Source organism: Arvicanthis niloticus, chromosome 8, assembly GCF_011762505.2.
Source record: "Arvicanthis niloticus isolate mArvNil1 chromosome 8, mArvNil1.pat.X, whole genome shotgun sequence".
Classification (NCBI taxonomy): Eukaryota; Metazoa; Chordata; class Mammalia; order Rodentia; family Muridae; genus Arvicanthis; species Arvicanthis niloticus.
The window spans coordinates 55825073-55838441 of NC_047665.1; the positions used below are offsets into that span (position 1 = coordinate 55825073).

General features: G+C 42.1%; 1 pseudogene; it reads left to right on the forward strand.

Annotated features, from left to right (window-relative positions):
* Positions 1 to 3372: 3372 nt before the first annotated feature.
* Positions 3373 to 11972, forward strand: LOC117713405 (26S proteasome regulatory subunit 10B pseudogene; annotated as a pseudogene).
* The last annotated feature ends 1397 nt before the right edge of the window (positions 11973 to 13369 follow it).

Sequence of the window (13369 nt, forward strand, 5' to 3'; positions counted from 1 at the left end):
AGCACAATTCTTTAAGCCACGTTCCTAGCAATCCATTATTTCGGGCAAGAAATATAAATCTAGATATAGATAACATCTGTGTGTTGAATTTTAGCAGCTGAGAGTACTGAGTAGAAATTGCCATCTTCTTTACCCTCTTTCTAGTCTTCCTCCAAGAAGCAGTTGGTGGGCTAGGTCTAGTGGGCATTAGCCAATAGTTTTGCTCTCAAGAGAATGAATATATAAGGGTGGTGTAGGCTGTCTGCTCTGAATGGGTCAGGACAAGCCTCTTCCTCCATAGAGTATCTGGACAAGAGTCCCTTTCCCTCTCCAACTCCCCCACATGTAAGTCACAAGCCTCTAGTCATTTATGCCTCAGATCCACCATGCATTTCAATCTAGATTTACCACCAGTATGGATGATACTTTAATCTTCATGTTCCTTTTATTTCCCAAAAATGTTCAGTAGTCAGAAAGGAGTGAGATGAAATTAATGAGTGCCTTGTCTTCTCCAAGTTTCTGTTACTAAAACAACAAAATAACCCTGAAAATATAATAAAGACAGTGCCATCAGTCATGGTACATACCTGTTATTCTAGCACTTAAGAGGCATAGGCAGAAGGCTAGCCTATGCTACATGAGACCCTGCCTCAACAGCCTCCTCTCCACCACCCCAAAATGAAAATCTTTTCTAAATCTTTCTAGATTAAAGAGTCTGGAAAATTCCAAACAATGGCACCAGAATGTTTTAAGCTTCTCATGAATGCTTCAACTCAGGGGGGATAAAAAAAGGAAGTGCAAGCAGATATTTTTGGAGCTGACAGAAAGAGAGGGGCAGCCTACTTTATAACAACCTGTTCCCATGAGAATGGCGTTAGTCATAATTAACGGTCTAACCACCTCTTGAAAGTTCCTATCTCCCAGCACCACCGCCACCACCACAATGACAACCAAATTTCGACTTGAGTTTTGGAGAGGACAAACCACATTAAAGAACAGCACAGTGAAGTTCCAGTATGGTGGGCACAATAGAAATGATCTCACACTGAATAAGACCGGAGTCTACAGCTGCTTTCCACCTTAACACCGTGTGACTCTATGGGGGCTGCTCCATTCCAAGACCTTTTTTCCTTCTTGATGACACAGAGTCAAGCCACCTCATGGCTTCTGACAGCCCCATCAGAATGTGAAGAAAATGTTTCAGACTCCTTTTCTTTTCTGGAACAGTATTCGTGTCTAGAGAAACAAAATGCCCTCTCTGGAGCACAGAAAACCAACACTCCAGGAGAGACAAATATTACATTTTGATCTTCAACTTTTCTTTGTAATAGAAGTGACCTTTATTTTTGTTCAAGGAAAATCTCTAAGTAGAAAGGAAATGAGAGGTAGGAAGCAAAGAAGGGGAAAAAATATCTGTTAAGGGGAAAAGTCAAGAAATTCACCCTTGCTCTCTGTTTCTCTGAAGGTCACACTGAAAGATGTTTTGATAAGGCCATCCTCTCTGGTGCATGATGGGTAGATGTTGCTGTCAGTCAGACCTTCACTGTCCTACCTTGAACTTCACTGTCAAGAGAGGGTGAGAGAACCAAAACAAAGCCTTTTCCCTTGTCCTGAGGACATCACTTTGCCAGACATCAATTTATCTGGTCTCCAGGCTCTTCACCCTGACTCTCAGCTCACACTATGGAACAATCTGGTTTTATAGAGCGTTTTAAAGCCCATGGTTGGGGGAATTATAGACCCTAGTGTGGAAGCTACTGCCCCTCCTCTAAGTGGATAGCAAGCTGACTTCTAAATACTTTATATTTATATTTGCTCAGAGGAGAGTTGCTCCTCTCGGTAATGGGCAATGCTAACTTCAGAGACTCAGTCTTTCAAAGCTCTAAGAATAAGTGACTGTTGAGTGCCGGGCCAACAATGAAATAGCTATGTCACTCCCTCTGAAACACAGGAAAATCCAAGAAAATGGGGCAGGAAGAATGTGAGAGTTGGAAGTGGGGTGTTGTGAAATTCTGCCTTCTGGGCATGACCTGGCTATTAGAGCCTTATAGCAGCTATGTTTTCCTATGAAAGATTAGAATAGTCAATGTCCTGTCATGGAGTGGAGAGGAGCCCTTGGGGCTCTGACTGTTCCTGGGCATGTATAGGCAGTTCATAGTTGCTGCGGAATTGGGAAACATTTTCTATTTTCTTCAGTAGGGTAAGGTATCTGTGCTCCTATAAATAGCCATTCACACATTCTCCTGAAAGCATACTAATGAGACTCATTGCATTGCACACAAAAAGATATGAAAATAGAGATGAGCTTGGGGGGGGGGAAGACAAAGGGTGTTAGTCTAAGTGGAATAGGACATAAGATCAAAATATATGATATATATGTATGAACATATAATAAAGTCTGTCATATGCATAATTAATATGGTCTAAGAAACTTTAAAAACCTCTAAAATTAAACTCGAACCTTTTTCAAAAATGGGAGAAAATGTGTTTCTAAATACGAAAGTGGCCTGCAAGGAATGGTCACTTGGAAACTGTAGCCTAGACAAAAGGATTGAGATTGTGTTTTGCATTTCAACGAGATCATAAAAATCTCCCAGCAATGAACCTATACTTTTGGCTACAACAAATAACAAGTGATGACTTCAGCCAGTCTGTTACACATAAGACATTTTTGTAAGAGTCTAAACACTACGCGTGCATGTGTCTGGCACAGAAAATTCTAAACCTTGGACATGAATGACATTCCGCAGTGAAAATTCACAGTGGGAAACGAGCTATCAAAGAGGCGAAATAAGACGTGTTTATTTAACACTGCCATGAGTGCCAGAGGAAACCCCGGGATGCGTGTGCATTGATGGTGTGCGTGAGCAAGGGACAGGACTGTGATACTAAACATTAAATTCCACAAGGAGTCTGTAGCTTGTGAGAAGAAAGCAAGGCCAAAAAAGAACAGCTACGTCCAGATGGCTCTGACAGGTGTCTCAAGATCAAGCCAGCTGTCCAAGGGATGCTCTACGCATCCAACACAGGCTCACCATCGCTTTGTTGCTGAATGAGGCTTATACTAAGGTCTAGTGGTCAACACAAGATAACTTGACCACTGACTGGTCTTGCCTTATATTCCTAGATGCCAAATGCCTCTCTTCTGAAACCTCCTCTGGTTCCTTGGTTCTTTTTAATTTGGGTGCCCAAAGGCAGACAGAATCTTATGGACTCTAGCCCATGATGGAAGGATCTATGCTGAACCACTGAGGGGGTCTTTTCCAGGATTGACAAATGTGACAAGTTTTAGTTACAAATGTCCCAGCATTGGCCAGTTTCACAAATGAAGACAAAGTTATTATGTGTTGTATGACATTTGGTTACAGTTCATGGAAGACCTGTGAGCAAAACATGAAAGCCTGGAAAGATATTGATTTGGGAGTGCCTCTAAAGGTCTCCTTAGATAGGAATGCTGAAGAATGGGATGTGCTTGCCTATTTTAAGGTAAATTGCTTGGGAGAGGTCTTGTGGTCTTTGTTCTATGACCTGAAGGAAAGTCAGCTGGATGGCCTTGATCTGCCCCTCTGTAAAGGTGAAATGGTTAGGGGTGGGGGCCTCTACTAACTTGGCTTGGGGCCCTTCACCATGATGGTGACATGATTCAGCCTCCCAAGCATGTCTAGCTCCAAGGGGAGGAGCTAGAGACTTCTTTTATAGCAACTGGACCTCTGAGAGCTCTCTTTGTTGGCTCATCCTTTGGGCTGGCTCACATTTTGGGTGCTCCTTTGGCTTGGAAAACTTCATTGAAGAAGCTCCGGATAAGAGATAGGGATTCTCTCTGGGCTTCTAGGAACCACAGAGAAGCAGCTGGCCGGATGCAGGTGAAACAGGATTCTAGGAAAGAGGAGGACCTCAAACCTGGGTTTGGAGGACCTCAAGAGAAAGGTAGTCTAGCTCAGTAGTATGACACAGATAAAAAGATTTCGAAAGAGCTGGCAGTTTAGCTGCAGAGTCGGACTTGTAAATAGATGTTTTATAAATAGTTAAGATAAAATGACCTGACTGAGCTAGCAGGTTTTTAACTTCAGTTCCCAACTCACGTATCTTTATGGGTACAAATATTAGTTAAATTTTAAAAAATATATATTACAGTTATGTTCAATCAGGGAAACCAGAGGAGGGAAGTGGATCTGAGGGAGTGGGAAGTGGGTGAGGGGCTGGGAGGAGAAGAGGGAGAGGAAACTACAGTCAGGATATAAAATATGAGAGAAGAATAAAAAACTTTATGTTCAATATATGTTTGTATGCTCGTTCTAAATGATCTCCATATAGTAATATATTTTAGAAAAAAAAAGGGAGAAGTAAAGTTGCAGCTGGTGGCCATCCCTGAAGATATGTGTGGTGTAAGCTTCGGTATCTCTCAGTGTGCTAGACATACCCACTTCAATCACCCATCTGACTTATTTGGGGTTCCTGCAGCCCACAGAGCCCTTTGTGTGCCTCGTGCCCATTTGCATACACCATTTTGAGTAAAACCAGCAATTTAACAACTTGTGCTTGACTACCAGAATAGTGCAAAAATGAGGGTCCCCATCTCTCTTTGGCATTAAAAAAAAAAAAAAAAAAAAAACAGTCTTGCTAATAGGGCTGGGGTTGTAGTTCATTTAGTAACATGTTTGCGTAAGCATGCAGACCTGAGTTTGGATTCCCAGCACTCACATGAAAAGCTAGGAGTCATAGATACCAGTGCTAAGGAAGAAGAGACAGGTGATCCCTAGAGGCCGTGGGATGGCCAGGCTAGTGACTCAAACAGCTCCAGATTCAGTGAGAGACTCTGCCAAATGATAAGATAAAGAGAAATTGAGGAAGATGCTAGATATGTATTTCTGGCTTCATACACACACATACAAACACACATACACACATGCACACACACAAGCACATACACACACATACATGCACACATTGACACACACACACATATACAACACACACATTCAAGCAAACACCCCCCCCCCCACATAATAACCAACTAAGCAAATATAATAGTTTAAAGTATCATGCTGCCAATATGTAACAATCCAGAGGAAAAACCAATTTATTCTAAAAGGGGGGGGGGGGATGAGGTAGATCATGGAACCATTGGCTAAAGCAAGACTGAACCACAGGCAGATGTCAAACCTCGAAGCTCTATGTCTAGTCTCTGGAATACATCAGGCTTGGGTAGCCATGTCTCTGTGACCCTGCCACCTGCAGCATACATAAGACAATACTACAGAGAATCACTTCTGAGTTAGAATTGTAATGACATCTTTGGCAAACTTTTCTAGTTCTCTTTGACCAGGAGCTGCTGAGTGGTTCAGGATGAGATACAATCAACCTAGGTAGGTAGGACTCTGTGCCCCTGGGCTCCTGGGTGGCCTTCATGTCTGCTATGCTTGCCTTTTTACTCAGTGACTACATGCCAGCACTTCAGTGATCCAAACCATGACTGACTGATGTCAACACACAATGGTGTTTTCTGCCAAATTGTTTTAGTATCTGTTTCATGGTGGAAGCATTCTGGAATTAAAGGCGTAAGCTTTGTGCCCATGAGATCTAGTCATCCCCACTCTTCCAGAATATTTTTTTCATATCCCTAACCAGGCAGTCAAGTCTTCTATACTAACTAGTAGGAGTCTGTTCTAGCCTCAGGCCATGTCTCCTGTCCACACAAAGTGCAGCTTCTTATGTGAAGGACTTTCTTCATTGTTCTTCAAGACCATCCTGGGTGCAGCTGTAAGGACCCCCTGCTATGTCCAGCAAGCATCCACATAGTAAGCTTGCTTCTCTGAAGGAAGCTGGTCATTTCCTCCTCTGAAGTAGACAAAAAAGTTCCCTCACTTACCTACAGGGAATTGTAGGAGGACAGTGCTAGCTCATTTTCCTGTCACTGTGACAATGAACATAACGGAAGCAACTTAAAAGGGAAAAATTGATTGTAAGGAATGATTTCAAATAGAATTATCTGGGCATGATAGTACTCACCTTTAACCTCAGCACCTGGGTAGCACAGGCAGGTAGATCTCTGTGAGTTCAAAGCCAGCCTGATCTATATAGTGAGCTCCAGACGAGCCATAATTACAAAGAGAGACATTATATCTAAATAAATAAATAAATAAATAAATAAATAAATAAATACTACAACCACTTTAGATAATTGCAAAGCTTTCAATATGTTGGTCAAAACTAAACCAAGTTTTTAACTTCTGAATTTTAATTCTAGTCTAGTTTTTACAGAATTGGACTTCAGAATTCTAAGATGGAATTCAATAAATGTCTAAGAAATCATCCCTTTTTTGCTTGGATATGTGTGTGTGTGCATGTGTGTGTGCGTGTGTGCACACACACACATGTGGTGATTGCATGTTGGGTGGCATGGGGGGGGGGAATGTGGCTTCCAGAGGTTGACTATATTGTTCGATTGTAATCCTCTTTAATTATTCAGTCTTTCACTGAACCTGGCACTGTTGGTTAGTATGGTCCAGCTAGCTGGTTTATCCCAGAGATCCCCTGTTTCCTCCTGAGCGTTAAAATTATAGAAAGATGGCCACACCCGGTAGGCTTTTACATGGGTAATCTCTGTTCATCATGCTTTCTTAGCAAGTGCTGCGTCTTTGAGCCCAATATATTTTAGACTCATACTTGGACATCTTTGGTAATAGAGCTAGGAAATGACTACGTGAGTAACATGCTTGCTGCACAGGCAGAAGGGCCCTAATTTAAATCCCTAAACCCAAATAAAAAGACGGTCTGTGCCTGTCATACCTATGCTAGGAGGGGCTCACTGGCCAGACAGTCTATATAAACCAGGTCAGTGAGGAATCCTGTCTCAAAAAAAAGAAAAAACAGAGGTGAAGAGTGACAGAGGAAAACATCCGACATTCATCCACATCCTGCCCCTCCTGCCAGGAAGTGAACAGACCTCTTCTGCCAAGCACCCACCAATATGTCTTATTACACTTCTAAGTCTCGAGAGCCAACCAAGTGAACCAAGACCTTCAACCCTGTGACCCAAAGCAAACCTTTTGTCTTTTTAAGCTTATTAATTATCCCAGGTATTTGTTTATGGTAACAGAAAGCAGATGAACATTGCCATCTCTCATTGATGGAGAAATGAGTCAAACCCAGGACCTGTGGATTTTGTCCTTTATAAACTTTGGCCAAAACTTCCCAAAGTTATCCTTTCTTCATTTGTGAATGAGTAACAGCCCTTAGAAGAAATAAATTAGAGTAAATATGTAACTCATTCCTTCTGAGGTTTGGTGCGTACAGAGGGCTTGAGAGATGGCCTCATTTGTTAAAGTGGGGATAAGGAGAGAGGTTCGGTGGGACTCTACACTGAAACCTAAACCTTGCAAGGTCAGAAGCATGCCTGGGAGAGAGCAACACTGACGTGCTCCTTGTTAAATTGTCTTCCCATAAGGCAGCTGAATGCACAGACAAACCACACCAACCTCTGCCAGCCAGAGCTCCATTCTCATTACGACTCAGTACTCCACATCTGTATAACCTCAGGGAATTCTCTAACCTCTGTGAACCTCATTTTCCCATCACGAAAAGTGGGTATAATTCCCGCGTGATTGGGAATAAATATGGCAGCTGATGCTAAGGTTTCTAGCTGCAATCCCCTTCTACCATCCTAACCACGTTTTAACGTCTGAGCGGAGCCGTGCCACCTTGCATCATTTCTGCCCCAGAGAGTGAGAAGTGTGTGACTCAAAGGGTTACTAATCCCTCGAAACCCTCAGATTACAGATAAACCCGTTTCCCGATCGTGCCCCACCTTGGCTTACATGGCTTTGATGACCTGATCACACACTCTGGGGACCACATGAAGGTCGACACTCAGAGCTGTACTCCCCATCAAAGACTTGCGTCTGCTCATGTGCACTGCAGATGAAGTAAAGGACACTACGGGAAGGATGACAGACCCCCCCCCCCAGCAGACATCACCCAACAGTGCCTTCTTCTGCTGTTTGAGGGGTAGGAACCTCATGATTGGAAGGATAAAGACATTTATCGTGTCACTTTAGGTATATGCAAACAGAAACTTGGAATTAAAAACAGCTTCACATAAGGTACAGAAGTTGTAGGAGTGGCCAACCCATGACTTGTCCAGTTTGAAACCCATGCTATGAGAGGGAGCCCATCCCTGACATTGTCGGTATGGCCAGGACCCAGAAGCTGGATAGCCCAGAGACCTAGGATACAAGCGAACATAATGAAAGAAAAAAAAGTCAATGAAAGGATTCCTAATGGTATTCTACTGTACTTGTAGACATGAACCTAGCACAATCATTCTCAGAGAGGCTTCATCCCTCAGGAGATAGAAGCAGATGCAGGACCCATAGTCAAACGTTAGGCGGACCTTGGGGAACCCTACAGAAGAGAGGAAAGAAGAAGGATTGGAGGAGCCAGTAGGGTTGAGAACTCTACAAGAATTCCACCCACAGAATCAACTAAGCAGGGCTCACAGGTACTCACAGAGACTGGAGCAACAATCAGGGAGCCTGCATGGGTCTGAGCTGGGTCCTCCATTATGGTTGTTTGGCGTGGTGTTCTTGTGGGACTCTTAACAGTGGGAGTGAGGGCTGTCTCTGACTCTTTTGCCTGCTTTTGGGACCCCTTTCCTTGTACTGGGTTGCCTCACCCAGCCTCGATGATATGAGGGTATGTGCTTAGTCTTACTATAACTTGTTATGAGGTGTTCAGTTGATATATCTGGGAGGCTTGCTCTTTTCTGAAGGGAAACTGAGATGGTGTGGATCTGGGAGAGAGAGAGGGGCTGGAGGGAAGGAACTTGGAGGAGAAACTGTGGTCAGGATGTAATATATGAGAGAAAAGTAATTTTTTAAAAAAAATAGCACTTGAAAGGCGTCAAGCATGTACAGAAATTACATTCTTGTTTCTGGGTATTGCAGATGAGATCCAGAGCCTGACTCCTCCTGAGCAGATGACCCATCACTGAGCAATGCCCTCAGCTATGCACAGATCTTGGGCTAGGGTATAGGTGGTAGGGCAATTTCCTAGGCTCTCAGCTTCAAAACCGTAAGGGGAAAATGCAGCTGGAGCAGGAGACAAAATCTCACTTGAGAAGACTAAATTTCAACCAATCAGTGTAATTAAAAATTGATAAAACAGCCAGGACTACACAGAGAAACCCTGTCTCGAAAAACCAAAATAATTAATTAAAAAAGCCGGGCAGTGGTGGCACACGCCTTTAATCCCAGCACTTGGGAGGCAGAGGCAGGTGGATTTCTGAGTTCAAGGACAGCCTGGTTTACAGAGTGAGTTCCAGGACAGCCAGGGCTGCACAGAGAAACCCTGTCTCAAAAAACCTAAATAAATAAATAAGTTGATGAAAATATTGTTAAACAAGCAAAAGAAGCATCATCTGATAGATAAGCTTAATTTAATTCCAGAGAATTCTGCATCTTTAAAAGTTGATCATTTCATTATTTTTGTTTGAAAACAATAAAGGCAAGTAAAAAGTAAAAAACAAACAAACAAACAAAAAAACAAAAAAAAACAAAAAAAACAAAAAAAAAACCAAAAAACAAAAAACCAAAACCTTATAAATTCATTTAGCTAGAAAAGAAACAAATTGGCAAATATATTTTAGATATGTTTTCTGTAGTTTTAAGTTCTTTTTTGTTTGTTTGTTTTTTTGTTTTGTTTTGTTTTGTTTTTTTGGTGGTTTTTTTTGAGGGTTTTTTTTTTTTTTTTTTTTTTTTTTTTTTTTTTTTTTTTTTTTTTTTTTTTTTGGTTTTTCGAGACAGGGTTTCTCTGTGTAGCCCTGACTGTCCTGGAACTCACTCTGTAGACCAGGCTGGCCTCAAACTCAGAAATCCACCTGCCTCTGCCTCCCAAGTGCTGGGATTAAAGGCGTGTGCCACCACTGCCTGTTTCTGTAGTTTTAAAACAAAAGCAGGATCCCTCAATTAAATTATGTTCATCCAACAAAATTAGATTTTGTGTCGTCACTGTGGGCTATTCAGTTTGCGTTTACATTTTTTGCTATTATAAACATCACAGGTGAGTAATGAGTGTATAATCTGACTTGGAAGGGGGTTGGAGAAGTGGCTCAGGGGTTAAGAGCACTCACTGCCCTTCTAGAGGACCTGGGCTCCTACCACAATGGAATCTAACCCCAGTTCTAGAAATCTGTCGCCCTCTTCTGGCTTCCCTAGACACTAGGCCTCCACATGGTGCACAGACACGCAGGCAAGCAAAACACTCATACACATAAAGTCTATAAATAACAATACACAGACACACACTTGGAAAATAATATAGTAAAAGCATTTCTTAAAATACTGGAAAATGGACAAATGTGTCTGAAGGTGTATGAAAGAAGGGGTTGGAGAGATGCATCTGTGAGTAGAACACCTGATGCACAAGTATCAGGACCTAGGTTGGGATCCACGTCCTCATGAGAAAATCTGAGGTGTGATCACACGTGTCCAACCCTAGTACAGGAACTGGGCATCCGGCTTAGCCCAAGCTGTGAGACCCAGGTTCAGAGGGAGACCCTGTCTCAAAAATAAAAAGCAGATCAGCCCTTTTCTGCAAAGAAATGTACTGGGAAGGGGGGAGAGTCGGAGCAGTGCAGGGCGGGGCTGGGAAAAGAGGAGGGAGGGAAAAGTGTAGTCCTGATGTTAAAAATAATGATAAGAAAATTAAAATACAAAGCAGGATGAGCGACAGCTTCTCATCATGGCGGACCGAAACATAAGGCGCTTCAGGACTCCCACAAGAAGAGACTAAAGCACAAGGAGATTGATGGCCGGCTTAAGGAGCTAAGGGACCAATTAGAACTTACCAGGTGGTCTGAAAGTCTGAAAATGCTCTGAAGGCGCTACCAAGTGCAGGGCAGATCGTGGATGAAGTGCTTAAACAGTTAACAGAAGAAAATGTCATTGTTAAAGCAACAGATGGGCCAAGAGACATTGTAGTTTGCCGTGGGCTGCTTGATAGAAGTCAGCTGATGCTAGGAAGGAGAGTCGCTTTGAACACCACCACACTAACCACCATGAGGTATTTGTCAGGAGCGGTGGCTCCTTGGTTTATATGTCTCCTGAGGATACTGGAAATGTTTCTTCTTCTGAGAATGGAGGGCTGTCAGAGCTGATTTGGGAATTAATAGAAGCAATAGGATTACAAACCAAGGCATTATTCCAGTGTGCAGGAATAATACCTCCAGGGGGATGTTTGCTATATGGACCCCCAGGCACTGGGGAAACACTCTTGGCCTGCCAGCCAGACCGCAACTCCCTAAAGGCTGTTGTATCTAGTTCTATTGTAGACTAGTGCATTGGTGAAAATGCTTGTTTGCCTAGGGAAATGTTTAATTATGCCAGGGATCACCAGCCATGTATTGTTTTTATGGATGAAATAGATGCTATTGGTGGCAGTTGGTTTTTCTGAGGGCACATCAGCTGGCAGTGATTTAGAGAAGTTTAATGAAGCTACTAAATCAAATGGATGGATTTGATAACTCTGCATAGAGTTAAAATGGTCACGACTATAAACAGACCAGATACACTGGACCCTGGTTTGCTGCATCCAGGAAGATTAGGCAGAAAAAAATACATATCCATTTTCCAAATGAACAAGCACACTTAGATATGTTGAAAATCCATATATTACAAAGCAAGTGGAGCCGATTCTGAAGTAACTGTAAAGCTCTCAGATGGCTCTGTGGGGCACAGCAGAGAAACGTTTGTGCAGCAGCTAGTATTGTTGATTCATGTCCATCATGATTTTGGAGTTCAGGAAGACTCCATGAAAGCTGTCAGAAAAGTGGCTGATTCTAAGGATCTAGAGTCTAAATTGGACCACAACCCTGTGTGATTTACCATAAGGTTTGATGGTTGCATAACAGACATTGGCTTAGTGGAAAGATGAAGTTGAGGAAAATAAAAATGTACTGGCAGTGGTCTCATTAAAAGTCAATAAACATACGTATGAGCAACAATATTATGTAATTCAATAAAACTGGTTCAGAAGAAAGTTGTACGTTGGTTGATGTTGCATTTGCTGCAACAGAATTCACAAAAGACACGTTGAAGCTCTTCATAGCTTTGAAAATGCTATTCATATGCTTTGTGAGCATTTTGTACATCGTTCAAAATGGTTTGAGACAATAGATAGCATTTCTAATGACTTACCTTATGTTTTGTTGTCCTTGTCATTAAAAAAATGGAATATGAGGACTGGAGAGATAGCTCAGAGGTTAAGAGCACTGACTGCTCTTCCAAAGGTCCTGAGTTCAATTCCCAGCAAATACATGGTGTTTCAGAGCCATCTGTAAGGGGATCTGATGCCCTCTTCTGGTGTGTCTGAAGACAGTGACAGTGTACTCATATAAATAAAATAATTTTTTAAAAACTAAAAATATACCACAAGCATTTAAAAAAGTATACACCAGGAAACAAAAATTATTCTTTATGACATCAATGGTATCACTAGCTGGGGATGGTGGCACATACCTTTAATCCCAGTCCTTGGGAGACAGAGACGAGAGGATTTCTGTAAGTTTAAGGCAAGCCTGGTCTATGTAGTAGTATATCCCAGGACAGCTAGCACTTAGAAAAACTATGTCTCAAAACAACAACAAAAGTATCATTAAACACAGTACACACAGTTATAATCAAATTATAAGTATATGCAAGTTATGCTAATTGTCACCTTAACTATTTGTTTTCCTCTGGGAGCACTCACCACCTTTCTCCCCCTCCACACCAGCCTCCAGTTTCTGTCCATTGTGTATGCCACGGCATTTGATCTATACACTGTCCTAGCTTCAAATGCCCCTTGGTCTTGCTTTCTTCTGGAACATTCTGTCCTCCTAATATTTTGGCTAGGATTAACTAATGTCTTATTTTTGATCAATGCTACCTTTTTCTTTCTGCTGTCACCACTCCAGGCTGCTGAATATTGCTGGGGAAATTCACAGAACTTATTTGTGTTTGGGTTCCCATGTATGCTGCCTCTGCAGCTCTCCTCTCTCATACTGTTCCTCCTCCCAATGGGAAGAAGAAAATTCTCATATAAAAACGTTCTGTTTCTTCAAAGTTTACAAGTTCACTGAGCTAAGAGGTTATGTAACTAGAAATTGTATCTAGAAATATGTAACTATGAAACTAGAAATAGAATAAAACAAAGGTTTTGTTTTGTTTTGTTTTAAGCCTTTATCCCAGCACTCAAGAGGTAGAGGCAGGCGGATCTCTGAGTTTGAGGCCAGCCTGGTCTTCAGAGTGAGTTTCAAGGTGGTCAGGACTACACAGAGAAACCCTGTCAAAAAAAAACCCAAACCCAAATAAATAACACCCCACAGAAAAACAGTAAATAACAAACCAAACCA